Here is a 13466-nt window from a genome sequence, read left to right as displayed (position 1 = left end):
GACTAAAAGCTAAAGATTCCTGCAGGGTTTCTGTTACAGCAAAAAGCAGAAGAAGGACAAAAGTCCTGTTTCTCGTCCATCACACACACACACACACACACACAACACAGCTGGCGGCATTCCACATCCACTTCTCCGTGACGTCAAATATGATGGAGCAGGAGATACGCCATTGAGTGCTTCTGAGTACACGCATTTTATTTTGCCTTTATCTATTATTCAAGTTCCCATGATTAATTCAGGATATCAAATCAAGATGCAGGAAATCAATCACGGCCGGCTTTCAATCTGCCTCTCATTAGACGCAAGCTCCGGTCCAGGTCCCGGGTCTCGGCCCGTGGCGGCGCTGGCGCGCACTTCTGTCGGGACAGGCTGAAACACTTAGACGACGAGCGGGGCCATGCGGAACTACTTAGGCCGCATCCGATTGAGCGGTCGGGATCATTGCGTCGCGCTGATAGAGCAATGGAGCCCATGGCAGGCTGCGGCGGCGGGAAAACGTCTTGCTTAGGCATTTGTGTACACGTCAGGGGAGGTTTTCAGGCCATTTCGGGTTACTTGGATAGACCAACCACAAACTATGAATGGTCCAACCATTGGGAAAGCTTCCGCTTAACCAGACACATTTACGCTCACTTAGCATCTTAACTCGTTCACTGCCATTGACGGCTATAGACGTAAAAATTTCATTTGAACTATTTCTGTTAGTTTTTTTTTTTAAAAATCCACTTTTGTTAACAAGAGTATGAAAACCTATATAAATGTTGTTGTTTTTTTAAATACAGATATAAAATGTGTGATTTCCTATTGAAGTCATGCGATTAATAACAATAAAAAATGTAATAAAAATTATCGTTATTAATCGCATGACTTCACTAGTTAACTCACAAATGTTATATCTGTTCTAAATGTACAGTAAAAAAAAAAAAAGGTTTTCATACTCTCACAAGTAGAAAAAATGTTAAACTAATAGAAATAGTTCAAATGAATTTGGACGTCTATAGTCGTCAATGGCAGTGATCGAGTTATTTGGCCAGATATTTGTGCTCCAGGGACACATTCGATTTTTAGAGGCTCATTCTTTAAAATTGTATTACTTGTAATTTAAATATGAATTATGACAAGGATGATGTTGCTAATGAATGGAATTTTTTTTGTTTTTTTCCTTTTTCACAAATGTTTGTATTATGTAAAATTAATTATCTACCAATATTTTGTGATTTATGTAGAATTGTCTGACTAATTTTCTTATGTAATATTTTTTATTCTAATATTAAAATAAGTCATGCTCTTTTTTTATTTAGAATTAAATAATTTGCCAATTATTCAGTTCACTTTTTTAGTTTGCTAATATTTTTGTATTGTAAAAATAAGTCAAATGTTCAAACACAATTTGTTCTCTGTCAAAAGATTCAACAAGTCATGATAATTGTTATCAGATTATTTACAATTTAACTATTTTTTATAAATCATATAGGATTTTACAAAAAAGAAAATCTACTTTTTGTGCATTGTTCTTAAAAAAAACATGGTGCCAGTAGTTAACTCTTTCACTGCCATTGACGTCAAGTAAAAACCTACGGAGCACTGCCAATGACGTCTAAAGACGTCATCCAATGATTTTTTATTTTTTTTTTGAAACGGGTAGAGGGAACCCTTCCGCATGTCTGGTGAAAGTTTCCAGCCGGTCTGTTGTGCCTAAGGACTATTTTTGGCCCCTAGAGGGCAGCGATGACTCTCTTTTAACAAGATCGGGTGGGCGTCAGTAGAGGCGGAGCTAGAGCGTCGAGCAGGAGATCAGAATGGAAAACAAAGGAAAAAAAAATGGCGACCGTTTGCGAGGAGTTCACGGCCGAGCCGTTTTATTTCAAAGACAAAAGCATCGACCAAACCTAAAAGAGCACATTGATGACAACGATGATCATCATCGATGATGATGATGATGATGATGATGACTCCGTGGATGGAAAGCATTGACGCGGCAGTAGAAGACGTGGGGGGGGAAGCTAGATGGCTGAGGAGGAAGTGGTGCCCGTTTGGAAAGCAGCTCTCTACACTTACAAGACGAAAGGGATCCACCACGCTAAAAGAGCACATTGATGACGACGATGATCATCATCGATGATGATGATGAAGGTGAATCCGAGCTTGACGGCGAAATTGGAACCGCTGACGCGGCGGCTATGACGGCGTCATAAACGCGGAGCACAATCGAGCACGCACAGGCGGACGTTCGATCGGACGACGACGAGTGCCCCGAGTCCAATGCATATTCATCGTAGGAGTGTGTACTGTCTGCTACTTGCTATTTATTCCCCGGAAAAAAAGGAAAGTGTAACGTTTGCACGCGAAACGGACAAAGTGAACGTAAACTTGTGCGAGTCCAGCGGCGTCTCCTTGCACGCAGGAGAGCGTTACAAAAAGAAAAACTGTATTTGAAACATCCACATAATTGTAAGTAGTACCACAGTTGCACACATTTGTAAATTGTTTGCGAAATTGTTTTGTCAAATTGTTACACTGTTGAATGGAAATAAACGTATTTTGCAACCAAAAAACACTTTTTCATTGTTGGTGAAATCGTTTTACAGAAGTAAAGCACTATTTAGGTGTTTGTGGCATCATTCATGGACAAAAAGAAGTGTACAATTCACTGGAGTGCATGAAATAACATTGTTTCACAAAAAGCCCTTTTTCTCTGTTTTTTGTTTCAAAACAGAGAATTTCGGTGAAAGTAACCATTTTCTATTGTTGATTACTGAAGAACGGAATAAGGTAGAAACAAACTATTTTTTTCTGATGAAAGATGAGAGTCCAATCTCTGGCAGTGAAAGAGTTAATAGTCTGGGACAACGTGAGTAGCGTTAAAAAAAAAATACATTGTGTTCATTGGGAAAAACAGTAGTACTGGTGTAAAAAGTTTGAGAACTTTGTGGGAAATAAATGGAATGTAAAAATCATGCATTTTGGAGATTCAGAAGCAGAAGATGAAGCCACTTGTAGCCTGTAGAGCAGATGAGACAACATGATCCAGAGCCGTAGATCACCATCTGCTTTTATACGGCCGTTGTCCGTCCGCCTTTTCACTGTGTACAAGCCATGATGGGGAAACCCGCCGGATCAATAACGGCGGTCAAATAACAGCGACGGGGGCCCGGAGAATCGTCTGACTCGGCCGACTCAAAGCAGACGCAGTAATGTCGCGGTAAAAACGTCAGTCAGCGGTAGAAGAGGCCATGATTTACCAGAGGAAACGCGGATCTTTATTCTCGGAGCCGCCGCCAGGCCGCCAGCTCCATGGCGGCGATAATTTGCAGTTGTTAAAGTGACACGGTGTTGGTGGGCCGGCCGTGGCCAGGAATGTTGGGGCCAGGCCCGACAATTAGAGCTGTGTATATCACACGGATGGGAGAGGGCACTTCATATACACACACTCAAAGGCAACACGTTGCTCGTGTTTTACACAAACGGAGGAAACCAACAAAACTTTTTTTGTCGATGAGGCCATAAAGTAAGTAGAAAAAGATGAAAGTATTCCCTTGTGAACTCTTTCAATTGCGCTATTAATGCCATTTATTGGGTATCACAAAACATTTGTTAGCTCCAGTTTGAGCCGAAATCAGGCACGTGCACACGTAGACCACCAGTGGTGCTCAAGTACCTGCCCCCCTTTACTCATTACTTATATATAAAATAAACAAAATGACCCTCTGTGACCACATTTAAGTCAAAATCTCATTTTCTGAAACATTTGCGATAACTCGTTTGCATACATGAGCAGAAAGAATTACTCCCGTTACTGTTTACAAGGTCATTTATATTGTGGGAAAGCAGAGGCACTTTAAACTTTCAAAAGAAGCTCGCACTAGCATCTTAACACAATTTACCACATAACTGACAGTCATCATGAAATAAAAGTGCACACATATTAACCTTGCAGTTCACATACAACAAAATCAGCAGGACAAATCAAGTGTATTTACAAAGGCTGCTACATTACAATAAAAACGACTAACATGTTTAAATAATACAAAACACGTTTTTTACTTACTTGTTCTCTTCAATTGTTTGCTCACACCTTGAGTGTGCTTGTTCCCAGAGCAGTCACGTTTTTGCTTTTATCCAATCACATATCGCCATTTTTGAGTTGCCATATAAGGAGAAACTTGCCACCACGCAGATGCATGACATCATCGCTTCAACGTTGCTTAATTGGTTAGAGTTAGAGGGAAAGAGCTACAAGTTACTGCCCCGTTTCTAGCAGTGCTAGCTGAAAATACATATGGATTAGGTAGTTGTTTTGAAGCCATCACGTTTGAATAATAACAACAAATGGACTAAGAAAGTAGTAATGGGACATGTAGACCACCACCCCATCCCCTGCTTGAGTGAAATGGACATTCTAACCCCCAATCCGATTAAAAGTTCCCCCTAATATGTGTCTGTTAGCGTTAGCATCAGTTAGCTTCGGTGGCCGTTAGCATCAGTTAGCTTCAGTGGAAGTGGAAACACACTTGATGTTAGAACTGAGAAGCATGGAGGGACTGCAACACATAATGGTCGGAATAACAGATATTGCCAATTGTCAGCTTGGGTGAGTTTCATTTCCATTTTATGTTGTTGTTTAGCTCATGTTCTGCTGGAATGGTTGTATAAGATATCATATTGTTTCAATAGGACACTTTGTTATGTTGGTGTCATTTATGGTGGTTATGTGATACTCACACACTCTTGATGCTTTATGTTTCTGTTATTTAGACAAATAAGAGGTTAGCTACGCCGCGTAGTGAGACACCAGTTGAAAGCAATTCCATTTAATTTCATAAGTCACAACAGACATTACCTGTAGGCACTGTGGGGCCACTTGGGTTGAGAAAGGTTGATAATGTTAAGAATAGGGATAGACCCATTATCGGCCGGGCCGATTATCGGTGCCAATATTTGGCCTTCTTTATGCATATTGGTACAGTATCTGCCTTTTTTTTCTTTTTTTTTTAATATGCTTGCCGATATCCCATCATCTTAATTGGGTTAACCTCAGGGATTTTTTTTCTTCTTCAAATATTCAGTTTACTTTCTAAAATATGCTGCTGAGCCTGGGAACTCCATGCAGCATTTTGTTTTTGCAAAGCACTTTCTCAGTTTCTCAGTTCAGAGTTTTCTAGTTTGAATGGTCACAAGTCCGGATTACTAAAGAAGTAAAAAGCTCAAAACTTTTTTTTTGTTTTTTTTCTAGTGAAAGAAGAGATTCTATTCTTTCGTTTGGTGGGTTCAGTGCTTATTTTGTCATAGAACACAATATTCTGTATATAGGTCCAGAGTCTTTAGGAACTCTGGATGGAATTTATCCACTGAGGAGCTTTCTGTGCAACTTTTGATACATTTGTTTACTGTACATGTTTTTATTTTGATATATAGAAAAAAAAACCACAGTTAATGTTGCCTTCAACCTTCAAAATAATGAGATGTAAAGGGACAACAAAGGCCTTCCGAAGAAGAGTAGAAATCACTGAAGATTTAAAAAAAAAAAATCCATCTCCATCCCACCTTGTCATGAAAATCTGGCTTAATTTGCGCAAGTTCATGTTGCCCCGCTGGTGCTTCGTCAGACAAACACGGCAGTCGATACGCGTCTGCAATATGAGGGTGAATAATTGTAGTAATTAATGACCTGTGGGCAACCACCAGCTCCATCGCCGCCGACCTCGGAGGGGCTCATCGCGCTGCCGATGCTTTCTGCTATTGGAAACATCATTCACAAAATATTCCGCCGCTACCTGCTGGCCCTCGTGAATTCTTAAAACCCGTACACACACACGCACACGCACCTGCACAGACACCTGTCCAAAGTGTCTCCACTGACCTTTACCTCACCCCTCGGTGCCGTCATCTTGCCGTGTCGGACAAAGGCAACAAAGACAGGGAAAAAAACATTTGCAAAAACATCTGTTTGTTGCCTATCTATGTGTGAGCGTGTGTGTGTGTGTGTGTGCGCGCGTGTGTGTTAAAGATAGTTTTTTCTTTTGTTTTATCCGCTGTAATTGAAAAATAATTCAGGCGGCGTCGGGAAGAATCAATAAAGAATTAATGAAAGGAGAAGGCGGCGTCATTAAAGGCAATAAAGAGGGAGACGCCATGATGAAGATGGCATCACATACACACTCATGAGAATTCAAGTGTGTGTGCGTGTGTAGAGAGACATCCTTTAAATCACACTTTTATTGTTTGCAATATGATTATAACCAAATATGTGCATGTATTCACAATTGTTTTTGCTCTCCAGTGTCAAAATTGTGATGTGCGTCATAGTAGCAAAGGGAGAGAGAAAAAAACGCTTTGTGTTGGATTTGCTCAGAAGAGATCGGAATCGGGCCTCTTCCAAATAGTGATGCAAATTTACTGTATCGTATTTCTGTCCATGCAAGCGCAGCGTAAAGCCACTGATGAGCTCAACGCTGTCCAATGTCTGCATTTCATTTTGACGTCAATGCTAGACAGATTGGTGACATACACACATTGGCAGCTGCACAAACTACACAAAGAAACATGAAATAAACACACGTTGTAATTCTAAGCTCCGATGATAGCGTGGACATTTGTTAGAAGTTTTGAATGTGGTCTAAATATGCTGTAATAGTTGTTTAGAAGACTAAACACAATGCCATTTATTGAGGCATTAGTACATCAATGTATAAACATTTCAATGCGGCGTGCAGTAAATGTGGTAAACGAGAGTTGCATAGACCGTACGTGTACGTATGACCTTAGCGTGTGTCCATCATTAAACATAGAAATCATCTGTAGAGTTTTCCCTTAATTCAAATGAATTGTGAGGAGAGTCCAGGCCAGCTAAATGATATCAAATGTTTAATTTATTCATTTACTGTATTATTGTTTACTTCCTTGTTGCCCGCTGTTGATGGTTGTGGATTTTATTGTTTATTGTTTTATGCTGCACTGTAAACAACTTTCTGGGTTTCTTCTTGCTTCTTCCCGCAGTCTGGAGCCAAGTGTCCATTTTGGTTCAAGGAATTATGGCCCGGCAGCAGGAAGCCAAGTGTCGGTACTTAGTGTCGGCGAGTACTGAAGCGTAAGTACTTGAAGTCTGTTTGAAAAAAGTGTGGTCGGTACGTGCCTACTCGTATCGGATATGTGCCACTTGAAATTGTACATGAAATGGGAACTTGGACCTGCAGTGTAAAGCAATCTACTTCTTTAGAAATGTTTGAATCTGTAGCTTCCCAGGTTGAATACAGGTGGATTTTTACAGGTACTTGTGTGAAACATTCATAGGTCTTTGTCTCTCTCGCTCGCCTTTTTTTTTTAAACTATTTTTATATCCACTGCGACTGTAGTCTCATAGCTAAACTGAGAGGACTTAATAACAGGAATCTATTGGAGCTCATATTCACTCGGCCATAAAGCTGCCAGAGGAGACAATAGCGGCCGAGGTTAATGGCCGACCAGGCCAGCTAGATGATTATTGATTAGCTAAAGGTTGAGCTAATCATTAGGCTTCATCCATTTTTACGCACTCCTCACCATGACCTTTACCACTCGGCCCGGATTTCTCCATACGATGATTTGATCACCTTCCTCGCCTAGTCGGGGGTGGAGGAGGGGAGTAGACGGGGTGGTCGTGGTGTAAAACGAGATGGGGAATGCCAGTGAAATGGACACAAATGACATCAAACCTTTGCGCTTGTTTCAAAGATTGTTCTTAATAAGAGTACATTTGCTTTATTTGTATACTTACACACACCTACAGACCAACTGACTGACTAAATGACAAATGATCCAACTAACTCAGTGATTGGAAAGCTGACTGCCGGATAGGCAGACCAACCGACTAACCAACCAACCATGTGACAAACTAGTTGCACGACCACCCAACTGACCAATTGACCAACTGTCTGATTGGCTGATTATTCAACTTCTGCCAAACTAAAGACCCGAGTAACTCACTGAGTGATTGACTGACTTACTAACTACCCGACTAATTCCTTTAGTGACAGGCTCACTAACTGATTGACTAACTAACTTAAACTAACTGCAAGACCAACTAACTGACTGACTGGCAGACCAATTGACTGACTAAATACTGTAACTGCAAGACTAAGTGACAGACTGACTGATTGACTGAACTACTACGCAACTAATTCACTCAATGACAGGCTGACTGAGTAACTAACCGACCAAATTGACTGATAAACTAAATGCAAGAACAGCCATACATACAACTGACTTACTAACCTACCAATTGAACTACCCAACGAACTGACTAACTATTTGACTGGCTGTTTAACTATCAATCATACTCACTTATTAGTGACAGGCTGACTGACGCCCTTACTCACTATCGTGCTAACTTAGACAGGCTGACTGGCTGGCCGACTAACCAACCAAACTGGTAGATCAACTAATTGCAAGACTAAGTGACTGATTGACTTAATGACTGACTGATTGACTGAACTACCACGCAACTAATTCACTCAATGACAGGCTGACGGAGTGACTAACCGACCAAATGAACTGATCAACTAAATGCAAGAACAGCGATACGATCAACTGACTTACTGACTGACTATCCAACTAACTCACTGATCCACAGACTACTGACCTACGAGCCAGTCAACCTTGTGTGGCAGTTGTGAGCAATAAAACCGTTTCCAGAGTTTGTAAAAGGTTTTTATGGTGGCTTTTTTAGAAATAGCTATTCTGTTTTGACCTATTTGTGCGAAAAGTGCCCATAACCACAATCATAACATCAACATAGGAAAGGTAAAGTTTATGTACAGTGTAATAGTCCTCATTGTGTGCGTGTGCGCGCAGTGAGAGTGAAAGCAGTCAAAATGCGAAACATCCGCTCTGAGGAAAACCTTGACATGGTGACAAGGAAATGGCTCGCGTCTAACAGCTCTATTTATTGAATCCTGCCGAATGTTCCTGGCAGCGGCGGCCCTTTAAGCAAACCCAGACGGGACGCACATCTGTGCCCAATCACACGCCTCTGATCCCCTCGCCGTTTCCATTTTGTTTGCCGGGGGCCGGCGCTGGGAGACGCCATGTTTATTTGAAGTAACGCTCAACTACTGAATGGCCGCATGTTGCGCGCACGGACCGCCTCTCCAGGGAGACCAACAACTTCTAATAATACACTGGAACCTTCAAAGTCCTTCTACGATCTTGGTTGACTTCCAAGTCACAAATTTTCCCGTAGGAAATAATGGAAGTAGAAATAAAGAGTTCCATTGTCATTATTAAAAAAATATATTTAATGTAGGCTACAGGCAATATTTGAAGTTACATTTTAACATTCTTAACTGTAATACTGTAGGAAGAATAATGACATGCTAACAAATGCTATGCTAGGATATAGCCAGATAAGAGTGTAAAAAAATCTCTTACGGAAGACTGGTAAGCATTTCAGTTATTCTCTGTATGTAGTCTGGCACTATTTCTAAAAACAGCTCAGATGCTAACAGTTAGTATGCTAATAGCGACTAGCAGAGGTGGGCATCGTCATTGACTGGAATTGATGATCGATGGAAGTGCTCACCTTTTGGCGTGTGCAACAGCACTTTCAGCGAATACTTGATAATGCAAAACCTCGCAAAAGTGCACAGATTGAGAAGGACCGCGTGTACTCACTGCGATCGACAGAAGTAATCCTCCTTCACTCGGTGCTCAGTCTGTGCATCTCGACAATTTGGTACATTGGGTACAATACGATTCAAGGATGTTTGATTTTGAAGCGAAACAATTTGGTTTGGTTTGATTCAGTGTGATTACGATTCAACGGATCTACTGCTAACATTCAAGAGTTGGTATGCTAGCATGAATTGGTTTATTTTTGTAGTAAAGAGCTGCCTGTCAAGAATAAAAATGTCAACGGAACTGATAGGAGCCTTGCACTGTGATGTCACGTGATGATGTCACGCCATGATGTCATTCTAACGCTTTACCCTTCCAAACCAACGACTTTGAACTCCACGTAGTGCACAATATGAATCGTTGAATTCATCCCCCGTCACTTCTCAGCCGACTAAACCAATTCCGGCGAGTGGCCGCCGCAAACAGCCAACCCCACCCTTTCCCCTGCTGTCTTTTCTCCCCAACGCCGCCTTTCATTTAAATATTTCATCCCGTTGTCTTGAGGCTTGAGCGGCTTTTGCTAAGCGTCACGGGGAGGGCGGTGGGGGCCCCGACGCCAAAGTGGAGCACGCAAGACATGACGGCGTCTGAGGCGTCAGGTGGCCATGATGAGAAGTGAAAAGGTGGAGAAGACACGGGAGTGATAACTAATGTACTTCCTGTGTACTTCCTCCTCGCCTCCTGTCAAGCTCGCCCGCCGCCACACCCGCTCTACGTCAACCCCCCCCCCCCCCCGCTCCAAAACCACCTTCAACCACCCCCCTCGAGCTTATGGCACACAACTGATGCAAGTATGCGTGACTCTTGACAAGTGTGTGAATTTGAACATGTACATTTAACAGACAAACTGATGGCTGATGTGTGTCTTTGTTTTTGCTACATTATGGGGCCATACACGGGTGTGTCTCCTGGTTTAACTACCATTGTGGGGAATGACATGACACATTTTGGTGGTCTCCACGGACCTCTTTTTAAGGGTCAACACTTGGTTTTAGAGTTTATGTTTGAATTGGGTTTTGGTTGGGGTTAGGGTATGTCACGTTTCAGTTCTGTGGTTGGTGTTTTTTGTCTTGTGTTCCTGGTTTCTTCCCTTGTCTCGTTATTTCTATACACATCCACCTGTGTGTGTCTTCCCTTCCTCAGGTGTGTCTCATTAGTGTAGGTGTATTTAGTCTGTTGTGTTTGTCCACTCGGTGCGGGTGCATTGTTGACGTTATGCGTGGAAGTTCGTGCTTCAAGTCTTCGTCACAGCCAAGTCGTCTTCGTTACCGCCAAGTAGCCATTGTCATCGCCGTCACAGCTAAGTCATCGCCGTCACAGCTAAGTCATCGTTGCACTTGATTCGGGTCCACCCTCCCTCAACAACTCGTGTTCCACTCTGACAGGGTTAGGGTTAGTCAACAATCAGTTGTGATGGTTAAGGTTAAGGTAAAGGGCTAGGACATGCATTATGTAAATGAGATGTCCCCACTACGATACAAAGACAAATGTGTGTGAGAGTGTGTGTGAGATGATCGTTAGGACACAAGTGTGCGAAACAAGAACTTATTGGTGAGTGACGTGTGTGCCCTCAAATGTGCGTGTGTGGTTTTTGATGGCGTTCAGGCCAAAACGCAAGCGTGCAAATCTGCCGAGCCGAGATTCTTACAATATGTCGTCCCCACGTCGACGTCCTGTTGTGATTTGGAACACGGCGGCAAAAACACGCCACAGAAGAAAAGTCCTGGAAGACACGGTTTGGCTTTTAACACGTCGCGTTGTCAGGTGGCTCCCCTTCGTCGCCGCCGCCGCCTCCACGGGATGCCTGTGTCGCGTTGAGCGCAGGTCGTCACGGTAACCCGTCGTGTTGGAAGACGGCGAAGGTGTGACAGCGTAACGCGGTGTGAACTCATTGTCATGTTTTGGAGAACCTTTTAGAACTCGAGTTCATGTTTAGTTACGATTGTGACATCATCGTGTCAACCGGATGCCTTTTGCTCGATGATCCTTTGAATGCTAATTGTCTTCACGGTCAATTTTTAAAGATGTAAATACCTATTGATATGAATTTGTGAATATTCAATTCCGATTCAAGTTACTTGTAAAAGTTACTGTCTACTGGACTAGTTAGTGTTAGACAACATGATGTCATTCTTATTTCACATTTGGGAGGAAATAAATAACTGCAAGGTGATCGAAGGGAGGAGAAAAAAGTGAAAGGGAGGAAATATTGATTTCCTGTTTGGCCTCATTTAATGTGAAATTGCATCATTCATCACTTTCACAAAACCAATAGTGACTCTTTGGGAAGAATGGATAAAAAAAGAAGACACATTCCATACTTTACAGTAGATTCAACTTTAATACTGTTTAGTTGGGTAAATTCACACTTGAATCATTTTTAGTGCTGACACAAAATCCTAATTTGAAACGAGCCCGTGTTTCAATCCATAATGCTGGCTTGAGTTGAAACCCTAATTTTGAATCCATCACCCTGGCTTCAAACCTTAATCCTCACTCACTTTCAATAGTTTGATTCAACCTTTACAAGAAACCCTAACTTTGACTTGAAACTTAATTTCAAACCACTACTTGAAACCCTAATTAGAAATCTTTGACGTGGCTTGAAGACCTCATTTAAAACACTAAGCCTGGTTTGAAACCCTGATTTAAAACCCCATGCTTAAAGTATTTTTGGGGAAATCCTGATACTTGTTTGAAACCCTAACTCTGGCTTGACACTTCTCATACTTGTTTTGAAACCTTAATTTGAAACTAAAACTCTTGTGTTTTGAAACCCTAATCCTGCCTTGAAACCCTTGCCATGGCTTGAAAGCATAATTTAAAACCCGAAGCCTGCTTCAAAACACTGCTTTAAAACCCTATCCCTTGCTTAAAATCATTTTTGAAAACCCTGATCCTTGTTTGAAACCCTAATCCTGGCTTGAAACCTTAAGCATAAACCCTCGCTTAAAACCCTTAGCTTTGATTCAACCTTTACTAGAAAACCCTAATTTTGTCTTAAAACCCTCATTTCAAACCCCTACTTGAAACCCTAAATGTGGTTTATCCTTGCTTGAAGCCACAACCCGAACCCTGGGTCTGTTTTGAAACCCTAACCCTTGCTTGAAGCACTCACACATACACACACTTTTTGTTCCGCTTGCCAGCCCGCTTACTGAACTGCCCTACGTTTGTTTGACCTTTCAACTCCGAGCTCCCCCCTCAAGAGAAAAGCGCAGTGATACATACACACGCGCACACACGCACTTATCCGGCCTTTCAGTGAGTGGATTTCGCCTGGCGGTTGCCTAGTGGCCATCCCTAGTAACAGATAAAAGGATGTATCCTATCCTCAATCCCTACACACACACACACTCTCACACACACACACAGCTTAACGCTACGTGATCCTCCCCGGGGAAGAGTGACACTTGAGAGGGAAAAGCCTCAGCAAACATCCTCTAAACCTGCGATGCGTCGTCATGACGATGCGCCAGCCAGCGTCTGCCCGCCGTCCGACACGCCGCTTCTTGTTTTCACGGCCGTCACTCAGCGCCCCAAAATCCCGGCGGTCGGCCGACGTCCTTCGCCCGGTGGTCCGGCGTGGTAATTTGCAGTGGCGAGTGCCATATGTGCTCTTCTGCGTCGATGTCGGCTCAACTCGCATCTTGTCGTGGCCCCGCAGGCCCCTGAAGGTCCGTTACTCCATCCTCCATTTTGTGGCAGTGCCTGTGATTCTGTGTGTGTTTGTTAGGGCTTGACTTGAAAGCAATGCTAAGAAACTTTCAGTTTGAGTTGATTTTAGCGGCACCATATGGACAAAAGAGGGA

At 42.4% G+C, this 13466-nt stretch overlaps 2 protein-coding genes across 3 annotated transcripts in view; one reads left to right on the top strand and one right to left on the bottom strand.

The window, feature by feature from the left end:
* LOC144050745 (uncharacterized) overlaps positions 1 to 4309 on the bottom strand; it is a 145168-nt gene extending 140859 nt beyond the window's left edge. The window contains exon 1 of the mRNA XM_077564305.1: positions 4052 to 4309. The gene's annotated coding sequence lies outside the window, so the exon portion shown is untranslated. The remainder of the gene's footprint in view (positions 1 to 4051) is intronic.
* Positions 4253 to 13466, top strand: part of tshz3b (teashirt zinc finger homeobox 3b) — a 55060-nt gene continuing 45846 nt past the window's right edge. For both annotated transcript variants that reach the window (XM_077564303.1, XM_077564300.1), the window contains exons 1-2: positions 4253 to 4594; positions 7000 to 7090. The gene's annotated coding sequence lies outside the window, so the exon portion shown is untranslated. The remainder of the gene's footprint in view (positions 4595 to 6999; positions 7091 to 13466) is intronic.

The sequence above is a fragment of the Vanacampus margaritifer genome, chromosome 4 (genome assembly GCF_051991255.1).
Source record: "Vanacampus margaritifer isolate UIUO_Vmar chromosome 4, RoL_Vmar_1.0, whole genome shotgun sequence".
Lineage (NCBI taxonomy): Eukaryota > Metazoa > Chordata > Actinopteri > Syngnathiformes > Syngnathidae > Vanacampus > Vanacampus margaritifer.
The sequence above is the reverse complement of the archived record's forward strand: the minus strand, read 5'-3'. Positions and strand labels throughout refer to the sequence as shown.